The 23926-nt window shown below is 37.3% G+C and overlaps 1 long non-coding RNA gene and 1 pseudogene across 1 annotated transcript in view; one reads left to right on the top strand and one right to left on the bottom strand.

Moving 5' to 3' along the window:
- Window positions 1-23926, bottom strand: part of LOC129045633 (uncharacterized) — a 62041-nt gene that overhangs the window by 32907 nt on the left and 5208 nt on the right. Inside the window, exons 2-3 of the long non-coding RNA XR_008505628.2 lie at window positions 18512-18748; window positions 3736-3882 (exon numbers count right to left, since the gene is read on the bottom strand). This is a non-coding gene — a long non-coding RNA (uncharacterized LOC129045633). The remainder of the gene's footprint in view (window positions 1-3735; window positions 3883-18511; window positions 18749-23926) is intronic.
- LOC123839143 (ras-related protein Rab-40C-like) lies at window positions 21065-21938 on the top strand (annotated as a pseudogene).

Genomic DNA, 23926 nt, shown 5'->3' on the forward strand with positions numbered 1-23926 from the left:
CAGGCATGCATGTGGATGAATAGCTTGCCTGGCCATGTGCCCATAGACATGTCAACAGCAACTAATATAATTGTAGATGCTAAAAGGAACTTGTCCTCCATTATCATTATCAGCAGTGGCAGCATCCTGTCATTGAAACCTGTACTACATTGTGTGGTCTACACAGAACCATACATACCATTCTTAATCAGTAACATTACTCCTTTGAACCCACTTAGCACTTTGAACCCTCATAATACCTTATTTCAGTAGTTACTTTAAACTGCATTGTAGCCATATGCAGTTGTCTCATCCTTCTCAATCCACTGTCTCCCTACCCACACTAGACCAGGAATTCCTTAAAGCCTGAGATTGAGGTTTATACTCTCTTTATCATTAGTGCCTCCTACTATGCTGAGAACATAAAAGGAACTCAATAAGTATTTGTGGAATTAAATTGTTTTTCTTCCATCTAAAACAGAAGACAAAGAAACTGATAAATTGGGGAAGAATGTATAAGGAATTAACAATTATAGCATCATAATTTTTTTTTCATTGATACAATGTTATCGATGAGCACATTTTAAGTAGAACAAGGTTTTTGGAAGTTCTGAGAAGTTAGAGAAAGAAATCAAAAATTGACATTTTTTAAGAAAAAACATGAACTATAGAGTGAGACTTGAAAATGCAAAAGATTCATTTGGACTTGATTTATATAATACTTTTCTAATAGTGGGTGACATTCAGCCAAAGACATAGTCTAAATGTCATTCTCTTTGCCTCCATAGAAGTATTAATTTTAAGAATCTACCGCCTCTTAATTCTCATTGACAATGTCTTAGTTCTGATCCTCATTATTTTTCTTTATCAAGATAATTGCAATACCTTCAAATGATTCTCCTGCTTCCATTTTCTTCTCCCTTCCATTCTTAAGAGATGGTTCCCCATTGATCCTAAGACAAAGTTCTAATTCCTTTTCATGGCATATGAGATGCTTCAATTTTGCCTATCAATCTATTTTATTAGACTTCTCTCTTACCATTCTCCTATGCAAGTTGTATTCTAGCCACATAAAACTTCGCAAATCTCCAGGAAAGAGTACAGCATGCTTTTTAACTTTCCACACATTTCCTCATGCTGTTTCTACAAACAAAAATGCCCATCACTTTCATCTGATCCTCCCAGGACCCAGGTATACATATATATATAATACCCTCAGTGACATATTCCCTAAGTTTACAAAGCAGAATTGATCTCTCTCCATCATTTGCTACAGATGTTGGTCTGTACCTTTATACTGCATTTGTCCTATTGTGTTAGAATTCTTTGTTTACAAAACTTACATTCTCTAAAGTTAACAGCTCTTCATCCCTGCATCACCAATACCTAGAAAGAGATTGTAGTAGGCTGGGCTGCTATAACAAACACTGAAATCTCTGTGGTCTATCATGATGAGAGTTTAAAGTTAACTCATGAAAGACCAATGTGATAGGGAAAGGAGAGGAATTTTTGTTTCACACAGTTACTCAGGGATCAAGGCTCCTTATATCTTAGGATACCACCATCTCCAACATGTGGACTCCAAGTGTGCCACAGAAATATTTAGTGGAAGACTGCATGTGGAAGATTTTTATGGATGAGTCCTGGACATACCATGCACAACATTAAATCACATTCTACTGCCATACCTTGGTCACTGACCCAAACTAATTTTAAGGGGCCTGGGAAATATAGTTTAGCTGTGTGTCCAGAAAAAAAGAAAAGAAACATGAATGTTGGAAAGCACAGCATTCCCTGTCATCCTGTGCAGTAAACAGGTGCAGAGTATAATGAAAGACATCTTTCTAATCTGAAGCCATTGTGGTGGATTCAAAGGAACAAAGAGAATAGTTTTTGAACAAGTCCTGGTTTCAGACTATAGCAATGCAAGCCACTTACTAGCTCTGTCGTCATGACAAATACTTAAAGCTCTCTAAGCTTCAAGTTCCTCATCTGTAAATTAAGTTGATATAGAGATTAATTGATGTAATACATGAAAAGCATCGGGCGCCTGGGTGGCTCAGTTGGTTAAGCGACTGCCTTTGGCTCAGGTCATGATCCTGGAGTCCGGGATCGAGTCCCACATCGGGCTCCCTGCTCAGCAGGGAGTCTGCTTCTCCCTCTGACCCTCCCCCCTCTCATGCTCTCTGTCTCTCATTGTCTCTCTCGCAAATAAATAAAATCTTAAAAAAAAAAAAAAAAAAGAAAAGCATCTGGCACATAGAAAAAGTTACTTAATAATTACCCTTATTTCATTCAAACCATTTTTTTTTTTTTCAGAATCTGCAATGTGCTAGTGCAATGTGCTAAGTATCAAGAATAAAACCTATTGAAAGTGTTCCTTACCTTTAGAGAATTTATAGACCAGTTGTTAGGGCATAATTATAGATAAGAAAATAGACCATTTAAAATATATTGTGATAGGTAGGCTTTTCATAATACAGGGTATCAAAATATCCAGTAAACAAGTGAAAAAGTACTCACATCATTAGTCACCAGAAAAATGCAACTTAAAACCACAATGAGTTCCCATTACATACTCACTAGAATGAGTAAAATTAAAAAGATGACCAATACTAAGTGTTGGCATGAAAATGGAACAACTGTGAATTTCTTACCTAGCAGGGAGAGTGTAAATTGATCCCATCACATAGAAAAAAAGTTATACAGTACCTAGTAAGAACAAACACATATCCCATGACCTAGCAATCTCACTCCCAGACATATGCCTACAGGAATGAGTGTTTGTGTCTACCATGATGGACAGGAGTATCCAGATAAGCCCTAAACTGGAAAGAAATCAAATTTTCTGGGAAGAAGCCCAGTGAATGGAAATGTCTATACCTTGATATAGATGCAGATTACACAGTATATGTATTTGTCAAAACTGTTAGAACTGCACATTTAAGATCTGTACATTTCAATATATGTAAATTATGCCTAAATAATAACAATTACAATAATGATAAAATAATAAGTGTAAAGCAGGTGCTTCCAAATCAGCAGTTAAAAGAGTCTCTTATACCTCAGTTTTAGTTGTTTTGAGGATGACTCATATCTTAAGATATGCCACAGCCCCACATGCATCTAAAGAAATTTTATTAATAACATTATCTCAATAATTGTTTCCACATAGTTAGTTATTTTTATTAAAAAGTCATCCTCAGTTTTAGCTTCTAGACAAACTAGCTCTGTAATGGCCCTCAGGAACCACCATTGTGAGTTCTGCATACTACCTAGAATATATTTTAATGCAGACCACCTAAACATACCATCAATTTTGGGCAAGAACCCAGACCACCAGTTTGAATTACATATATATTAATCTTCATAAAAAAGGTAATCTTTCTAACTTTAGTGGTAAACACACACACACACACACACACACACCAAGTAGAAAATATTTTGTTGCAAATCTGACTTAAAATAAGAGGTAATGAAAAAAATTTCCTCAAAGTCCTCTAACATACTATCTTTTGAAAACTATAATCTATTCCCTAATTATATAGTAAAATATGAACATAGTAAAAATGTTTCAAAATAATAACATAGAAAGATAAAATTATCACCTAAACTCCTAATCCCAAAGACAACCATTTTTAATCTGAGATTATCTTCTGCCATTACACAGATAGATATTCTCTTTTTAAAGTTATTTAGATAAAAAGATTAGAAGATAAAGGATAAATATCAGCAAAAAATATCAAAATTACTCACAATTCCATCACTCAAACGAGGTAAGCATCATAGACTTGATGCCACAGAAGAATTGCTTACTTCCTTTGTTGTCCAGGTCTTAGGGAGAGAAGAATGTGTCCAGGGATAGAATATTGGAATGTGGAGGATCTTTGCATCTTGCTCCATCTGCAACATAATCAATTAGAATTTTTCTTTGATTTTCCAATTTTAGTTTCTCTTTTCTGAGTTTTTGTCTTTTGCTGTTTCTATATTTTTTGTTGTATGTATTTGCAAGCATATTTTAATGAGAACTGGGAGAGGCTGTCAGGGAGATTGCCTTTTAAGTCAGAAATCTAATAGTTATAGGATGAGGAATCCCAATGAATTAGAGTAATATCTAGTATCAAACATCATAAGCGTTTCTGTAGCCTAGGTTATTAAGGAAACTAGAGAGGATTTCTAGAAAGAAAAGCCAATGTAAAAAGATTTCTAAAGGCAAAGAAAAATATGGAGAAAATTGTCCTATTGTTATTACACAATAACAGATTCTGCTGTTGGCCTCCTCACAGATTCCTGCATGAGGAAATAAAATAGATTTGGCATACTCGCACAGTCTCATTGGAATTAATCTTCCTTTCTACTTAGCGACATTTGTTTCAGATCATTAGCAACTAAGAAGGCAGTGTGTAAGCTGGCAGGGTAATTGAAGTAGAGATCCTTGGTTTACTGTTTCCCACTAAAAATCAAGGTCCAAATACTCAGGGATTCTAAAATAGAGGAAAAAGAAGTAACCTATGGGGAAAATAATGTGAGCTTTATTTAAAAAATATAATTTTATTTGATACAGAAAAAAGTTTTTTCACTTCCAAGAGAGGAGGTTGTTTGTTTTTTAATTGAAGTAAAATTGGTATATAACATTAATTTCAGGCATACAACATAATAATCTGATATTCATATACACTAAAAGTGATAATCACAATATGTCTAGTTTACCATCTATCACCATACAATTGACCCCCTTCACCTTTTTTGCCCACTCTCCAACCCCTTTCCCCCCTTATAACCACCAATCTGTTCTCTGTATCTATGAGTTTTGTTTTATTTTTTTTTAGATTCCATATATAAGTGACATCATGGTATCTCTTTCTGACTTTTTTCACTTAGCACAATATCCTCAAGGTCCATCTACATCATTCAAATGGACAGATTTCTTTTTTATGGTTGAGTAGTATTCCATTGTATATATACTGTATCTTCTTCATCAAATCATCTACTGCTGAACACTTAGGTTGTTCCCATAACTTGGCTACTGTAAATAATGCTTCAATAAATGTAGGGGTACTCATATCTTTTTGACTTAGTGTTTTCATTTTCTTTGGATAAATATCCAGAAGTGGAATAACTGTATTATATGGTAGATCTATTTTTAATTTTTTGAGGAAACTCCATACTGCTTTCTACAGTGGATGTACCAATTTACATTCCCACAACAGTGTACAAGGGTTTCCTTTTCTCCACAGTCTCTTCAACACTTGTTATTTCTTGTCTTTTTGATAATAGCCATTCTAAAATGTGTGAGGTGATATCTCATTGTGTTTTTTTATTTGTATTTCCTGGATACTTCATGATGTTGAACATCTTTTCATTTGTCTCTTGGCCATCTGTATATCATATTTAGAAAAAATGTCTATTTAGATCCTCTGCCTGTTTAATTGGGTTTTTTACGTTTTTGTTTGTTGTTTGTCATTTGTATTGTTTTTTTGTTTTGCTTTTGCTATTGAGTTGTTTATACTTTTTGGATATCAACCCCTTATTAGATATAAGCTTTACAAATATTTTCTCCCATTCAGTAGGTTTCTTTTCATTTTATTGATGGTTTCCTTTGCTGTGCTGAAGCTTTTTAATTTGACACAGTCCTACTTGTTTATTTTACTTTTGTTGCCTTTCTTTTGATGTCAGATCCAAAAATTCAGTGCTAAGACTGATGTCAAGTTGCTTGCTATGTTTTCTTCCAGGAGTTTCACAGTTTCCAGTCTTACAGTCAAGTCTTTAATCCATTTTGAGTTATTTTTTGTGTATGGTGTAAAGTAATGGTCTAGTTTCATTCTTTTATGTGTGGCTGTCCAGTTTTACCAATACCATTTATTGAAGAGACTACTGTCCTTTCCCCACTATATATTCTTGACTCCTATGCTGTAAATTGACTGTATATGAGTTGGTTTATTTATGGACTCTCTATTCTAGTCCATTGATTTTTGTGTCTCTTTTTATGCCAATACTATACTGCTTTGACTACTATAGCTTTGTAGTATAGTTTAAAATAAGTGACCATGAAAACCAGGGAGTGTGTTCTTCTTTTTCAAGTTTGCTTTGGCTATTTGGGGTTTTTGTGGTTCCATACAAGTTTTAGTATTATTTGTAAACCACCCTTATGATGTTTGGTGAAATGGCACGTAATTTTGATAGGGCTTACACTAAATCTGAAGATTGTGTTGGGTAATATGACATTTTAAAAAATATTAATCCTTCTAATCCATGAGCATGAAATATATTTCCTTTTATTTGTGTCTTCTTCAAATTCTTTCATCAATGTCATAGTTTTCAGTGTACACTTCTTTCACCTCCTTGGTTAAATTTATTCCTATGTATTTTTTTTTTCTTTTTGTGCAATTGTAAATAACATTATTTTCTCAAGCACTCTGATATTATTATTTTATAGAAATGCAACAAATTTCTATATATTGATTTTGGACCCCACAACTTTACTGAATTCATTTATTGTACCAGTTTTTTGGTGGAGTTTTTTGCATTCTCTATGTCATCTGCAAATAGTGTGGGTTTTACTTCTTCTTACCATTTTGGATGGTTTTTGTTTTTCTTGTCCACTTGCTATGACTAGCATTTCCAACACCATGTTGAATAACAGTGGCAGGAGTGGGCATCTTTGTCTTGTTCCTAATCAAGAGGAAAAGCTATCAGTTTTTCACTATTGAGTATGTTAACTGTGGGTTTGTCATATATGACCTTTATTATGTTGAAGTATGTTCCCTCCACACCTGCTTTGTTGAGGGTTGGTTTTTTTTCTTTTAATCATAAATCTATGTTGAATTTTGTCAAGTTCTTTTTCTGCATCTATTGACTATACAATTTTTATCTCTCATTTGGTTCATATGGTGTATCTCTTTGATAAATTTGCTGATGTTGAATCCTTGCATCCCTGGAATTAATCTCACTTTATCATGGCATATAATCCTTTAATGTATTGTTGAATTTGGTATGCTAATATTTTTTGAAGAGTTTTACATCTATGTTCATCAAGGGTATTATTTTTTTGCGTGTGTGTGACATACTTGTCTGGTTTTGATATCAGGGTAATGCTGTCCTTGCAAAATGAATTTGGGAGCATTCCCTCCTCTTCAATTTTTTTGGAAGCATTTGAGAAGGATAGGTATTAAATATTCTTTGAATGTTTAGTAGAAGTCACCAGTGAAGACATCTGGTCTTAAACTCTTGTTTGTATGGAGGTGGTTTTGTTTTGTTTTGTTTCCTGATTCAATCTCCTAACTAGTAATTGGTCACTTCAGATTTTCTATTTCTTTATGATTCAGTCTTAGAAGATTGTATATTTCTAGAAATTAATCCATTTCTTCCATGTTATTCATTTTGTTGGCATATAATTGTTCATAGTAATCTCTTATGATCCTTTATATTTCTGTGGTATTAGTTGTAACTTCTCTTTCATTTTTGGTTTTATTTATTTGATCCTTCTCTCTTTATTTCTTCATGAGTCTAGCTAATGGTTTGTCAATTTTGTTTATACTTTCAAAAAATCTGCTATTAGTTTCATTGACCTTTTCTATTGCTTTCTTATTTCCACTCTGATCTTTATTATTTCCTTCATTCTACTAACTTTGGGCTTCATTTGTTCTTTTTCTAGTTTCTTTTGATGTAAAGTTAGATTATTTGAAATTTCTTTGTTTCTTGAGGTAGGCATGTATCACTTATGAACTTCCTCTTAGGACTGCTTTTGCTACACTCCATTGGTTATGGATTGTTGTATTTCCATTTTCATTTGCCTCCAGATATTTTTTGATTTCCTCTTTGATTTCTTCATTGACCCATTGGTTGTTTAGAGCATGTTGTTTAATCTTCACATATCTATTTTCTTATAATTGATTTCTAGTTTCATACCATTGTGGTCAGAAAAGATACTTGATATAATTTCAATCTTCTTAAATTTATTGAGATTTGTTTTTCAACATAACATGTGATTTGTACTGGAGAATGTTCTATGTGTATTCTGTTGCCTTTCAATGGAATGTTTTATATATTCCTATTAAGTCCATTTAGTCTAATGTATCATTTAAGTCTGATGCTTCCTTATTGATTTTCTGTCTGGATGATCTATCTATTGATGTAAGTGGGGGTATTAAAGTCCCCTACTGGTATTGTACTGCTATCAATTTTTTCCTTTATGTCTGTTAATATTTGCTTTATATATTCAGGTGCTCCTATGTTGAGTGCATATTGACAAATGTTATATCCTCTTGTTGAATTGACCTCACTATCATCATGGAATGCCTTTCTTTCTCTTCTATTACAGTCCTTGTTTTAATGTGTACTTTGATATAAGTACAGCTACACCAAACTTTTTATTTTCATTTGCATGGACTATTTTTTTCCATACCTTCACTGTCTGTGTGTATCTTTAGATCTCAAGTGAATCTCTTATATGCATATAAATGAATATTTTGCTTTTTAACAATTCGATTCAGCCACTGTCTTTTGACTAGAGAATTTAGTTCATTTATATTTAAATTTAGTTCATTTATATTTAAATATGTACCTTTTGCCATTTTGTTAATTGTTTTCTGGTTGTTTTTGTAGTTCTTCTCTGTTCCTGTCTTTCTTACCCTCTTTCTTTTTGCTTTGATGCTTTCTTTAGTGGTAATGCTTATATACCTTTCTCTTTATCTTTTGTGTATTTACTAAAAGTTCTTGGTTTGTAGTTACCATGATGCTTACATATAACAACTTATATCTACAACAGTCTACTTTAAGTCAGTAACAACTTAAGTTTGATCTTTTTCTAAAGCTCAAAATTTTTATTCTTCCTCTCACATTTTATGTTTTGATATCACATTTGATACCTTTTAATTTTGTGTCTCTCTTAACTATTATTGTAACCTTATTTATACTACTTTTGTCTTTTAAACTTTATACTAGTTTTATAAGTGATTAATTTACTACCTTTACTACACATTTACTTTTCCAGTGGGATTTATTCTTTCTTATGTATTTTTGTTACCAATTAGCCCCCTTTCTTTTCAGCTTAAAGGAGTTCCTTTAACACGTCTTATAAGGTCAATTTAGTGGTGATGAATTCCTTTAGTTTTTACTGGTCTGGAAAATTCTTCATCTTTCCTTCTCTCCTTCAATTCTGAATGATAGCCTTACTGGGTAGAGTATTCTTGGTTGTAAGTTTACTCCTTTTAGCGCTTTGATTATATCATGTCATTCTCTTTTGCCTTGCAAAGTTTCTGCTGAAAAAAATCAACTAATAGTCTTATGCAAAGTTCCCTTTATGTAAGTGGTTGTTTTCTTCTCACCACTTTAAAAATTCTCTTTAACTTTTGACATTTTGATTATAATATGTCTTGATATGGATCTCTTTGGGTTTATCTTATTTGGAACTCTGTGATTCCTGGATCTGAATGTTGGTTTCCTTCCCCAGATTTGGGAAGTTTTCAGTCATTATTTCTTCAAAATAATGATGAATTATTTTCCTTTATCCAGTCTGCTGTTGAACTCTTCTAATGCATTTTTCAGTTCAGTTATCATATTCTTCAGCTCTATGACTTGTTTGGTACTTTCCTATACTTTGTCTCTTTGTTAACATTCTCACTCTTCATCCATTCTTCTAAGTTCAGTGAGCATTTTTTGACCGTTACTATGAACTATCAAGTAGATTATTTATCTCCATTTCATTAAGGTCTTTTTCTGAAGTTTTTGTCTTATTCTTTTATTTGTAACATATTCCTCTCTTTCTTCATTTTGCTTGATACCTGTTTCTATGTGAGACAGCTACCTCTCCTAGTCTTGAGGGAATGACCTTGTGTAGGAGATGAACTTTATCATTGAACCAGCTTGCCCAGCTCTTAGTTGTCTCTCAAACCTTTGTGATTGTCCTAGTAGCCTGATTTGTTCTTGACAGATCCTTGTTGTTGAGAATGTGCCAAGACATGTGAGTGTTCAAAATGGAGTGATCTTATTCAGCACCTAGTTTCAGGCTAATTGGAAGTCAATACTTTGAAAGCAACATATTAAAAAAAGTACACAAATATATACAATCCTGTAGGGCCACAATCATAGGCCCTGATGGCCTCTAGACTAGAACTGGAGGTGTTCCTTGGGTGACAGGTGCAAGAATCAAGACTTCAGAGGAGTGTATCTGCTCCTTTCTGGGAGTGAGCTGTGACAAGACCAAGGGAGGGTGCAAAGACAGTGTCTCCTTGCCCATGTTCCTATAGAATGCCCCTGCATGTGTGGCAAATCTGAAGCCTGTCCCTTTGGTTAAAGCTCCATGATAAGTAAATTAGTCTTTTTCACAGACATACTGGGGGTGTGTTTTGGTCTGTTGTCTGTGCAGTGCCCTGAGTATGGTAACCTCAAGCAATCCTATGATGTAAGTCCTATTATAGCCCAACTTTACAGATCGGGAAACTGAGGTACTTAATTGTTAAGTAAGTAAGGTCACAGTCATAAGTGATGCAGCCAAGGTTGAATTCCAGACAGTCTGGCTCCAGGATCTATGCAGACTAACCATTACACTATACTGCCTCTGCCATCTTATCACATTTTCCTAGTAAACATGTTTTTCCACTGTTAGAGACCATTATTCACAGACATTCTCTTAAAATCTACAAAAATCACTCCCTTTCTTCATTCTTAATTGATGACCTTCGTTTTTTTTTTTATTTCCCCAAGAAAACAAAGTATTCAGAAGACAATTACCTCATCTTTCCATCATCAAATCTCCCAGTCTCTATAATCAGTATCCATATACCCAAGTTTCTGATATAGCAGGTGAAATATCCTTACTCAAATAGGGCTCCTAAAACTAATCTGTCTAAAAGGGAACTGACTTGCACTCCTCCTGCCTGCTCAGGAATTTGGCTCTTACATCTCATTTACTCTACTTATTGTGTCATTTCTAATGACTTATGTGCTACAGGCAGTGCTGCCCATTAAAGATTTCAATTGTTTTCCTAAATTTTCCAGTCATTAGGCAGGCCATGTGATTACTTCTGACCAAGTAAATATATAACCATCTCAGACTAAAAGAGTGAAAAATCCCATGTACACTTTTCTAGTCTTACTCTTCTGCTATAGCAATTGAAGAGTTTGCATATTTGAGATCATGCACATATAGGACCATGGAGCCTCAGTCAGACTGTGGCCTCAAGAAACTATGGATAGCAGAGCTTCCTGCCTACTCTCCCTAAACATGTAGCATGGGTGAGAAATAAACCTTTGTTGTAGTAAACCACTGGAATTTGGGCCCTAATCTGTTACTTCAGCATAACTTAGCCTACCCTGACTAATAGAGCATACAAATATCTTATTAAAAAACATCTCTTGACCCTACATTCCCTTCCAGCTAGTGTCAACTTATTCTGCTTTCTTTACAGTAAAATCATTGAATGTATTATCTACATTCAGTCTCCACTCCCTTGCCTTTAAAAAAAATCTGTAATCAGGCTTTTTTCCTCACTCTTAAAAAATGTCACTAAATCCATCAGTCAGTTCAATGTCCTTATGTTATTCAACTATTATCAAGCTTTATTCTCAGTTTTGTTTATTTCACGGATGACTTTCCTTTAATTTTAATTGTCAGTTTCTTTTTCTCTACTCTTTCCTAAATATTGTCCTGCCCCCAATCTTGGTGCTTGGCCCTCCTCTCTATCTCCTTCAGTGATCTTATCATTTCATGCATCTATATGCTGATGACACACCATTTATATACCCCATCCAGACCTCTCCCTGAAGCTGGACTCATCCCTGAGTAGTTAATAGTAATAGTTTAGAGGTATCTAAAACATAACATGTTCAAGTCAAAACTTTTTATTCCCACCACAATCCCTCTAAATGTTGGTTTCTTTACTATTTTCCTCATTGCAGCCCTAACATTCACTCACTTCCTAGACTCAGTCATGGCCTATGCATTGGATGAAGGTTGTGTGCTGCTAAAATTCTAGATGGCTCCATTCTTTTCATCATTCTTTCTCCAGTCTCAACTTTACCCATATATAATCCATCAGAAAGCTCTGTTGGGTTTACTCTCAAAATATATCCATGTCCCATTACTTCTGCTCACTTCTTTAAACATCACACACCTCTAAGATACCATCTCCTTTATGGACTTTAGAAATTAACTCACAACTGGTCTCCTTGCTTCTACTCTCACCACACTACAGTTTATTCTCTACAGAGTCACTAGGGAGCTCTTTAAAACCATACATCAGATTATGTCACTTCTCCTGCAATACTCTTCTACTGCTTTTCATCACATTTAGAATATAGCCCAGCTGCTTACCAGGGACTCCCTTGGCCTACACAACTTGGCCTCTGCTACCTTCCAGCCTTACCTCCTGTTTTGTTTCTTCTGACCCTCTCCACTTCAGCTATACTGTCTTCCTTGAGGTTTCTAAAACACTCTAAGCTAGTTTTTGCTTCAAGACGTTTACATCTGCTATTTCCTTCCTATGCTGTTACCTCTCTATTGAACACTGTTTTTTAGATCTTCACACTATTTGTCCCTATATATCTTCAGAGCTCTGCTTAAATATCCTCTCCTCAAAAAAGCCTACTCTGACATCTATTCTAAAACAGCCTTTCAACTTCCTATACTCTCTCCCACTTTCAATTTCTTGGTAATATTTACCACACTATAAAAATATATTCTTGTAGGGGCACCTGGGTGGCTTAGTCATTAGGCGTCTGCCTTCGGCTCAGGTCATGATCCCGGGGTCCTGGGATCGAGTCCCGCATCGGGCTACCTGCTCCGCGGGGAGTCTGCTTCTCCCTCTCCCACTCCCCCTGCTTGTGTTCCCTCTCTCGCTGTGTCTCTCTCTGTCAAATAAATAAAATCTTTAATATACATATATATATATACACACACACATATATATATATGTTCTTATATATACTTGTTTATTCAACTATTTAGTGTCTGTCTTCCCTAATATAACTTCAGTGCAGGGAATTTGTCTTGTCTGTCACTGGATTTCCAGTGCTCAGAATAAAGCTAGGCATCTAGTAGATGCTCTGTACATTGCTGTTATATTAATGAATGAATTAATAAGTCACACATGTCTACTTTTGCATATGGTTCTTTTGGAATCTTATCATTTTTTTAAATGAAAGGGAAAGATTCATTGAGGTGGAAAATATTTCTGACATAGAGAAGATCAGGAATGATGCTTAGCTGAACAAAGGCCAATTCTACAAATAGTTGACAAATTGGCTGAGTTTTGGTCAATTCATTTTTTAAAGTCACCTCCTGAAAGTGTAGGTTTTTGCAGTCATTGGATCAGCCATGCAGTCAATCCAATTCAGCCTCAGAAGTGGGAAATAGATTGAATGTTTTTAAACTTATATTTTTTATTCTCCCAACAGAGGCAGTCTATACCTTGGGCAATTTCCAACCCAAAAACCATAAGTTTATGAAAATCTCTATAGTGTTAACCTTGTTGCATCCACTTTCCTGCTGCATGATTTCCTCTTCACATTCAAGTACTTAGAAAGCACTTGCCCTTGTTACTAGGAAAACTAATGTTGGAATCTCTTCTAATCTTCATGTTTCCTGAATTCATATTAACAGAAGGGAAAGAGACCAACAATCTCATTTGTGGTTATTCCAAATACAGCCTCATCTTCATCTTCATCTTCATATTTGAGCACTAAGTTTAAGAGCAAAATTCATCACAGAGCAGAGAAAAGGGGCACATTTTAGCAGTTAATCTTCAGGACAACTTGATCCGACCTAAATGCTTTGTAATCTCTCGTTAAACAAAAGCTTTAGCTTCTGTGATCCTCCTTTTTATCTATCCTTATGAAGCTTCCTGAGGCTGAAGCTGCTGCTCATGTTATTTTTATAAACAGCATAGATCTCTGCCCACAAATAGTTTTCCAAGGGTGATGGCAGCAGGGTCAACTTAGCTCAAGTGTCAGGAGTCATATTTCCCTCCCTTTGGAGACACCTGCCCAAGCAAAGCCCAAACATCCTTTGCTTGTATTCTCACTGCACAGACTTCCTGTTACTGAGCACCCAGGCAGCCAAGGGCCCTGGCTCATTAAAGCATGGCTGAGAGACTACTGTGTCTGTCTGCACCTTCTGTTCTTGAAATTCCAAGAAAAGCCTTCCATTTGTCCTGTTATATGCACTGTGCTGCACTGTGCCACACTGTACCCCTGTCTCCACCCAGAGTCTGGTGTGTTTGGTAGGGTCCTTTGGTGGTTGTGAAATTTTGTTTCTCTTCCTGAAGGGAAACATCAAGGAAGTTCAGGCTCTATGACTCCAGACTGATACCCTAAGGAAGAAATAGTCCAGCCAGGATTGAAATGGCTCATGCTGGCCCAGTCACTGTGAACTTCCCAACAGGCATCTTAATTTTTTTCAGGCATCTTTAATACATGCTCATGAAAGCCTGTGTATAGAGTCAGTGAAAAGCAATAATTCAAATAAAATCCAAAAATAAAATAATTTAAAATATATATCACTATGCAGAAATATCAGAGAGAGCAATGTGACTGTATGTACACACACACACACACACACACACACACACACACACTCTGCAAGGGAGCAGCTGTCCTTCTGTCTTCTCACAAGCCCATGCTCTAACCACTTGTGAAAGAGAAACAATCTCTGGATAAATCCTCATAGGATAAAGACCCATTTTGACTTTATCTATGACCTAGAACTCTGGACTCAGACTCATCGACCAGAAAGTCGCCATCGCTGGGAATGAAGAGAACTGGATTCTCAACAAGTAGCCTACTTTAATGAAAGGAGTATGGACTTTAGAATTAAAGAGACCTAGCTTTAAATCACTCAGATTCCATTTATTAACTGTGCAACTATAAGCAAATACCTTAAACACTCTGAGCTTCCATTACCTCATATGCACAAAGCTTTTTGGAAGCTTTAAAGATGATGTACATGAGGGGGCTAGAACAGAGTAAGATCTCAGGGAACTGTAGGTAGTTTCTACTATAGGCCAACTCTTACTCTTGTTGGATAAGATACACCATCTCTTTGGGCTCCAGTTTTTTCCCTCTAAGAATCAAGTCTAGGGCTCAAAGATTCAAAACTTACTGGCTACACTTATGGAAGAAAGACTGATGACATAAAGAATTAGGATTTTCTTGACAAAAGTTGATGAGTCTCTTCTTTCTCCTTGGTGTATCTGGATGGTAGATGGGCAAAAGTTCTGTCTACATATGCATAGGTGTTAATAAAATGGGACAGGATGATGGTAAGTCCTTAGGGAAGAAAGTGTAAAATTTCCACTCTCATCTTGGCTTTGTGCTCACTTGCTCTCTCTCCCTCTCTTCTTCTTTCTCATTCTCTTTCTCTCTCTTTCCAAATGGAGAATGGAGAATGTACTGTCTCAGGCTTACATTTCATGAGATTATTAATATGAACATCCTTATAAAACTATAGGCAAACATAAGCTATATTCTTAACTATGTAAACTTATTGTCTCCAGTTTGCCTTGGATATATATTATGTTCAACTCTGGACTGTCCTAGAAAACAGTAATTGAAATGAAGTTAATGTCCCTGAAGTGCCCCATATAAAGAATACTAGGTTAAAGTATTCTTTGGAATACTTGCATTTGGAGAGTTTCCCAAGAGTTTTCTTTCCACACCCTATATTTGATTTGTATTAGACAATTTCATCTGTCATCCAGGACTGCCACTTACTTCCTACAAAGGAAAGTAATGCAGCTGGACTCAGTGCCATCATTTTTAAAATGTGTGCATATACAAGGACTTCCTTGATCTTTTATTTAGAAGGCAGGTAATAGAATTTAGATGGGATTAATCAGTACATAGTTATATGTACACACACCCACATACTGTTTTGAATTGAGTAGCTGGCATTTTTCATTTGCTTTTTTCAGGTGATCAATCTATCCTTAAATAGCTTTCAAAAGACATGAACTGGCCTGGCTCAAACACTGGAGTTTTCATTTCTTCTTATATTGATTACAGTAACTACAATAACAAGCCAATATCCACTGGGTAAAACTAATCTTTCTCATGCTGGTGAACAATTATTGAATTGCATTGACCTATTTTTTCTTTAATGGTGTGAAATATGTTTAATCATTAAAAGTGTCCTCAAATTGCCTGATTCCCACTTGTTTTTCAGCTTGCCAGGGCTCAAGTGAGTCAAAGTGATAACTCCACACACCAAACCTTTTGTAAATGAATTACTGAAAGACAGAACTTCCAACCTCAGAACAAATGCTACAGATAAGATGGAGTCTTAACACTTACACCTGGCCATCTTTAGCATCATTTTGGATTTGTACTTCTGAATGGGTATAATAGTTTTCTGTTGCTGTGTAACAAATTATACAAATTAAGCAAATTTAAATTTAGGAGCTTAAAACAACACACATATTTATTATCTCACAGTTTTAGTGGGTCAGAAATTTGGGCAACTCTTAAATGAGTCCCCTATTTAAGGTCTCACAGGGCTGCAATCAGTGTGTTGTCAGCTGGATTGAGTTCTTGTTTGAAGGCTTGATTATCCATATCCAAACCTACTACCACTGTTGGCAGACTTTACTTTCCTCATGGCTGCAGGATTGAGGGCCCTGGCTTCTTACTGATTGGAAGTTGGGATTGCTCTCAGTTCTTAGAACCTGCCTACAATTCCTCACCATGCAGACTTTCCCCAATGGCTGCTAACTTCATGTTAGCAGGGTGAGTCTCTACAACAATTTTGCTACCAAGGTCATTTTAAATATGGGAGTGACATCCTTTGCTTTTGCCATATCCTATTGGTAAAAATCAAGTCACAGATCCCACCCACAGTCAAGGGAAGGGAATTATAAAAGAGCACAAAAACAGGGAGGCCGGAGGCATGGGGGTAGGGCTCATTTTACAATCTCTCCAATGAAATAGGTACAAAAGGCAAAATATCGGGAAGGGTATAAAGGAGGATTCAGGACACCAACACTCTTCAAGAAGATAAGGTTGAAGGCAGAGGTGGAGACGATAATGTGACCAGCCAAGTAAGACTAACATTTGGCACATTTCTAAAGTCATATTTTTAAAAATATTTGCTCCAGGGGAGGTGGGTTGGGGGATGGGTGAAATAGATAAAGGGGATTAAGAGTACACTTACTGTGATCAGCATGGAGTAATGTATAGATATGTTGAATCGTTATATTATACACCTGAAACTGATATACTATACTAATTATATTTCAATAAAAATTAAAAATATAAAAATATTTGTTCCATGTTTATATAGAGAAAAAATAAAGGGCTGTGAAGGGAGGAAAGAGAAAAAAGAATGCTGAGGACAGCAAATTTGGAAACTTACTCAGTAAAATAAATCCTTGCATTAACTGCCACCCCCTCCTTTAGAAGGTCATCTAGTTACCATCTGCTATTATTCAGTTATGCTGTCCACAGCCTCACCATCCTAACCCAAAGTATCCTATAACATTGTTCCTTTTAACTACAAGTAATACTGATCAAAAGACAAATTTTGGTAAATTCAATCTTCTCTCTTTCAATTCCTGAAGATATAGCAGAGTCTAACAGATCAACTCCCAATAAGACTGTATCCTTAACTGAGCTATGCTTTTATACTTACTAGCAGAGTTTTTAAACTTGGCAATGCAAAGAATTAGGATGGGTAACAGCCTTAACTATTATTAAGTTTTCTTAAAATTTTTTATTATGTTCAATTAGCCAGCATAAGTTTTGTCAAACACTAACTGGAATAACTTCTAACTATAAAGGTGTCTATTTCCAACTGCCTGATTTAGGTTTCTGGAATCTTTACCTTGTTAGAATTCAGGTTTGGAGAATTTACTGTCCTATAGAGAAATTAGGGTGGAGTGTTAATGTTGTGAATGAAACTATAGAACTTCCTATAAATACTTTCATATTCTCTGAAATAAGACAACATATATGGAACAAAAAGGGAATACCAATTATGATCTAGATATCCTAAATTAGCAAAAAAAAAAAAAAAAGGAAAGTAGGAAGGAAGGAAAGAGAGAAAAAGAAAGAATGAAAAAATAAATATACAATTAATTTTTACTTATTATCACTTCCTCTCAGGGTTTTCTTTGGAAATTCCCACCTTGGCCAGCAGAACTCCTGAGGTAAGGGCCCTAAGTAAGGGGAGCCTTACAGTAGTCTACCACCATTTGTGCTACCTGCTTGACCTCTGGAGGCACTGACTTGTGACCCAGGTTTATTGCCTCAATTATTTCAGTGCTTTCTCTCCTTTAGGAGACCCATGGGGGTGGCGGGGTGGGGGGGAAGCAAAACCAAAAATCCTCTTGGTTAAAATTTATCTCTTTATCTTTTATTTTTGATTTCTGAATCATTTTTCCCCTTATTTCCAGATACAACAAAAGAAGTACCTCAAACTCACTGCAACCAAAATATTCATTGTTCCCAAAAAGCTAACCAAGGAAAACTTCATGACTACATTAGAACTTGAAGTAAGGATATCTGTGGCAGAAGAATTCCTGTACACCCAACCCAGACCTACCTTCTACCTTTTCAGCAGGAGGCATTAGCTTAGGTCAGGCCATCTCTTCATAGCCCAAAGTGGGGAAATACTCAAGTATGATTATTTGTTCTCATACCAGTCTCTTGCCAGACTGCCATTTTACTCCTTCCATGTATCAAAATCTGGCTGAGCCTTCAGGGTTCATCTTCAGTCCCTGTGACTCCTCTCTGCTCCAGTGGTCTCAACCTGGGCTGCATAGTAAATCTCCTGGAAGATCTAAAAGAAAAAAAATCCAATGTCCAGATCCCAAACATGTTTATTCAGTTGGTCTAAAATGGAGCATGAGCATTTTTAAAGAGGTCCCCAGGTGATTCTAATGTGCAGCAAGATTTGAGGACTATTTTTACATTTAATTCCATTCAACTTGAATCATCACATTTCCTTTTGTAGTTTAATTTTCCATATTTCTATGTGTAAATTTCTCAGCTTAGAGTTAAAAATCTTCTTGTTCCTCCAACTGTGGATCCTCATTTGCTCATCCAATCAAGAAGAGCTTTTTATCTTTAAAATAGAAAACTGACTCTGCTTGTCTTAAGCTTATGTATAATGAAGGAAAGTGTCACTTTGGGGGGCATGGGGGCTGAGAACATCCTTTACTGTTTAACAACCATTGTGTACAAAGAATATCAAAGCCTTACTTCCTCGTAGAATAGGAGTTAACTGTGTCATGGACTTGAGGGGTTCTTGGCAGAGCATTTGATTTAAATATCTGTTTTTACTCTTGGTGCCACATTAACAGACCTTCTGTCATTAGAGATTCATGTATTTGGATTAGATTTCACCTCTTTAGGAGCTTTTCATTAGTCATAAATAATCCTAGAAGGATTCATTAAGACCTTTGTGTGAAAGCTCACCGGGTCACTGTTGCTTGCAATAAGAGGAGGCATATACAATTACCATTTGTAATAGACTTTGTCTCTTTTCTCTATGCTCTCCATAAAGGCAGAGCTGTGCTTGTATTAACTATTATGTCCCCAGCACCTAACTCAATATCTGGACAAAGCAGATTATAGTAAATGCCTTGAATGAATGAATGAATGAATGAATGAATGAATGCATGATGAATAAAAGAATGAATGATCATGCTTGAGCAAATGGATAGCCACAATTAGTTATGAATCCTGAAAGAATAGAAAGAAAGAAAAAAAGAATTCTTGGAGGAAAAATATTACCATGTCATAGTTTTCCTGGAGTTTGAAGCTTTGCACAACCTTATCTCATAAAGTATGTTAAAGACAATTCCCTAATAGTTCCATTTTGAGGCTGTTGACTTTTTTTGCTGGGATTTCCCCCTACCATCTCTTTTCTTCAATAATATTAATAAAAAGAATAATCAGAGCTACCATTTATTGAGCTTTTACTAAGAACCAGACATTATACTAATTACTTAGGTATTTTTATTGATCCTCTCAATAACTCTATGAGGCGGGTATTTTCATTACCAATTTACAGATGAGGAGACCTAAACTTACAGAGGATATGTAAGTTCTGACAATCAAATGACAGATGTGGGATTTGAGCCACAATCTGTCTGATTGGTTTCATTGGATCCTGATGCTCCTCCTTTCATCTGCTTTCCCTGACCTCAACATATACTCTTTCTCCTTCTATCTCTTTCACATGGTCACACATACACCTTAGGCATGAGGATGCAATTTACCCTCTCTGAATATATGGTAGCCTGAAGAGGTTTGAGTTGGGAGGCTACAGGCAATATTCCAACAATAAGGATCAACACAGCTTCTGGAATTGAACTTAAAATGCACACAGTTTCTCTGCAGCCAATATGCAGAGGAAAATATGGTGAGGTCTTAATGTATTTTGTTCCACAAGGAACAGTGGGAAGGGTCTTGAAACAGCAATTAAATACTCTGCCTCAGTAATCCAGTTGTCATTTTTGCTCAAAACTTATTGGCCAAAGGTGCCTGGGTGGCTCAGTTGGTTAAACGTCTGCCTTCAGCTCAGGTCATGATCCCAGAGTCCTGGGGCATTGGGCTCCCTGCTCAGTGGGGAGCCGGATTCTCCCCCAGCCCCTCCCCCCTGCTCATGTGCTCTCTCAAATAAATAAAATCTTTAAAAAAAATTATTGGCCAGAACAAGCCACATAATCCCACTCATCCACAAGAAGGTAGGTAAACACAATCCTACCAGGTATCCAAAGGGGCATGGGGACAATGTGGTCAGTGGGTAGTACTAATGACTATGACAGGAGAGACTTGATATGATTTATATTTGTAAAGTATCATCTTGGCTATTATATGGAGAATATATCATGGAAGCAAGAGCAGAATAAGCAAGAATACTGGTTTAGGGACTATTTCAGTTACCCAGGAAAGACATGCTAATGGTACGGAGGTTGTTAGCAGAAGCAGGAACCTCAGGTTGAGGTGAGACAGGTGGTGCCGAGGAGGGACCGCCTTGCACTGCCTCCCTGAAACACCACGAGTAGGTTGGTTTGAGGGCTCCCAGGGGATGTCCCGTGGCCTCCTACCCAGCCAGCACCACGAGCATAGGGTTGTGTCCTGTGTGCACATGATCAAGGATGGGACCCAGAGCAGTCTGGTCAAGAGCTATAGCTACCTGCTCAAGTTCTTACTGGTGGACGACAGCGACATGGGCCACGGCAAGATCCTGGAGCGCATGCAAGAAGGTACCGCCTGGGCTGCGTTAAGCCTGCAGTAACCGGATCGACTACCAGATGACTACCATCCTGCAGTGGGGCCAGTGGGTCAAGCTGGGGTTCTCGAACGTGTCTGGCCAGCACAGTTTGTGCACGGTCTTCAGGGGCGCTCAGAGGATCCTCCTGGTGTGTGGCATCACTAACAGCTGGTCCTTTTATAGTGCAAATGAGTGTATCACGGAGATCAATGAGCATGCCCCCCAGGGTCTCCAGGATCCTGGCCGGGAACTTGCCACACCTGGCTTTCAAATAGCAAGTCATGATAGAGCAGGTGTGCCTGCGCTGAAAAGAACTGCCCAACCGTATTCAAGGTCAGCCAGCTGTACAACCTCAGCGTCATCAAGTCCTTCACTCAACCGTCTGGCATCGTGCTCATGCAGCACGGCATGGAAAAGACCTGTTGGCCCAACCAAGTGCTGAGGCCATTGTCTCCTACACTCCTGTACCCCTCAAAGACAAACTCCCACTGCCAGTTACCTCAAGTCCTTATCACTTGGCAACTGCATCCAGGATGCACCTGTGCTGCTACTCACTGGCAGGTGGGGTAGGCAATGGCGTGGCCACAAGGGCTACAGCCTCAGGAGGTCCGAGTCCATCCGTCTCAGAACTGCTTGTGGAGCAAACGCAGTATCTACTGGGGCAGGCCAGATGCGCTCTGGCAGGGTTCGCCCTTGGCGAATGCTCCTGGCCCAGCTGGGAAGCATCAGGACGCGCCTAGTGGGTTAGGCTGTCTCAGCCAGAACAAGCCCCGCCAAGGGCTGCAAGGCTCGTGCGTGGGAAAATAAAGCAGAACAAGTCCAGGGCCCGGTGGTGCAGCAGAGAAGCAGCCAGGAGGCAGTCCCTAGAAACCCAGGAGGCCTGGGTCTCCTTTCTTATTTATATAGATGTTTTACCTCTTTTGTACATTTTTAAATAACCGGCAGGGTTTCTTCGATGTAGCCAAGTGGTTCCCATGTCAGCTGTGGGGATGAACTTGAGACATTTGGAGAGGAAGGGGATTTGAGGCAAAGGCGGGAAGGAATCTGCTGTCAATACTTCAAAGAAAGCTTTGAAATCACATACACTTCACATAAGGGCATGGGGGCTGTGTGGGGGCCACTGGGGACAAGGGAATAAGTGAACCCTTTGGAAGCTTTGGGCAGTAAGTACCACCCCTGGCTACCTGCACCAGCCTTTATGAGCACCATGGGTTTTTGTTTTTTCATTTTGCTTTGTTTTGTTTTTTAAATCAGTGTCTCATTTTAAGGTAGAGCAAACACAACTCTAGTGACGGATTGAGAAAAAGTTTTAAGGGTGATTGATGAGTTTTGGCATGAGCACCTGGGTCAATTAAGCTGTTTATTGGTAGAATATTAATGGTAAGGACTAGGTAGTGAGAATCAAGATGCTTGCTTTTTTGTATATGTTAATTATCAATGCCCAGGTTTACCAGACAAAAGTCCAGGGGAAGGTTAAGGAGTCATCAGCTTAGAGGTGATGATGTGTATACCTGAGAATCACCATGAGACCCGCTAAGAAGTGAGTATCGTAGAGAAGATAGAAGAACAAAATTACTGATACCTTGGACAATGTGGGTAGAAGGTGTGTTTTATTATTATTTTGAATAGAGGAGACTAACAATGCATTTGTATGGTGATGGGAAATGGGTGATTCAGGGAAGATGTGGAGTACCTGCAAGAGCAAATTCCTTGGGAGGGAGAGAAGAATTAGGACACAATAAATTCAAACTCACTTTGAAAAGTATAACATGCTAATTCAGGAAAGTTCTATTAGTAGGAGTAAACTATGCCCTCCAGAAAGAAAAACTCGGTCCTGACTTTAAACTGTCAGTGATAAAGTTTGAGAAAAAAAACCCAAGATGTGCATTAAAAAATTCTGAGAGACAATCTCAAACAACACTAAACTTTCTTCTACAACTTGGGGCGTAGCATCAACATGATATAATTTAGATAGTGAAGTCCAGCTGATTTAGTGACTCTAAAATCCCACCAAAAGAGTGCCAATGCCAACTTCATTGCTAATGTCCTTGTAAGATTCTCCTGCCTCGTTCAAATTAAAAACTCTCCCAAGATTTCCTTCAGTTACAAAACAAAGAAATATGCTCTAATCAACATGCATAATTATGCATATTATAGTGTGAAGATGATCAACTCGTCTCTTGGAAATTTATGGTAACCACGATTTAATTGTGCTTTCCTAGGGTTTCAACACAGCCTCTCTGGTTCCTGGGCAATTTCTTTCCCCCACAATTAGCCACAATTCTATATAAAGGGGAGTGTACTCTCCCCATTCTCTCCCTACCCTACTGCTCTATGATATCAGCTCTTAATACCTGAAAATGTTATTACTCCAATATCAATAATGGCCATTGTATTAGCCTGGTAAATCTTCCATAACAAAATACCAAAGACTGGGTAGCTCCAACAACAGAAATGTATTTTCTCACAGTTCTGGAGACTAGAAGTCCAAGATCCAAGTGTGGGCAAGGTTGGTTTCTCCTGAGGTCTCTCTCCTTGGCTTGCAGACAGCTGCCTTCTCTCTGTGTCCTCACATGGCCTTTCCTCTTTGCAAGTGCAATCCTGGTGTCTCTCAAGGACACCAGTCCTATTTGTTTTGCAACCCCTCCCACCTTATGAAGTTATTTAACCTTAGTTGCCTCTATAAAGGCCCTATCTCCAAATACAGTCATATTAGGGGCAAGGGCTTCCAAACGT

This window comes from Mirounga angustirostris, unplaced genomic scaffold (genome assembly GCF_029215605.1).
Source record: "Mirounga angustirostris isolate CCGP_5_RB_7025 unplaced genomic scaffold, mMirAng1.0.hap1 SCAF_3, whole genome shotgun sequence".
Taxonomy (NCBI): domain Eukaryota; kingdom Metazoa; phylum Chordata; class Mammalia; order Carnivora; family Phocidae; genus Mirounga; species Mirounga angustirostris.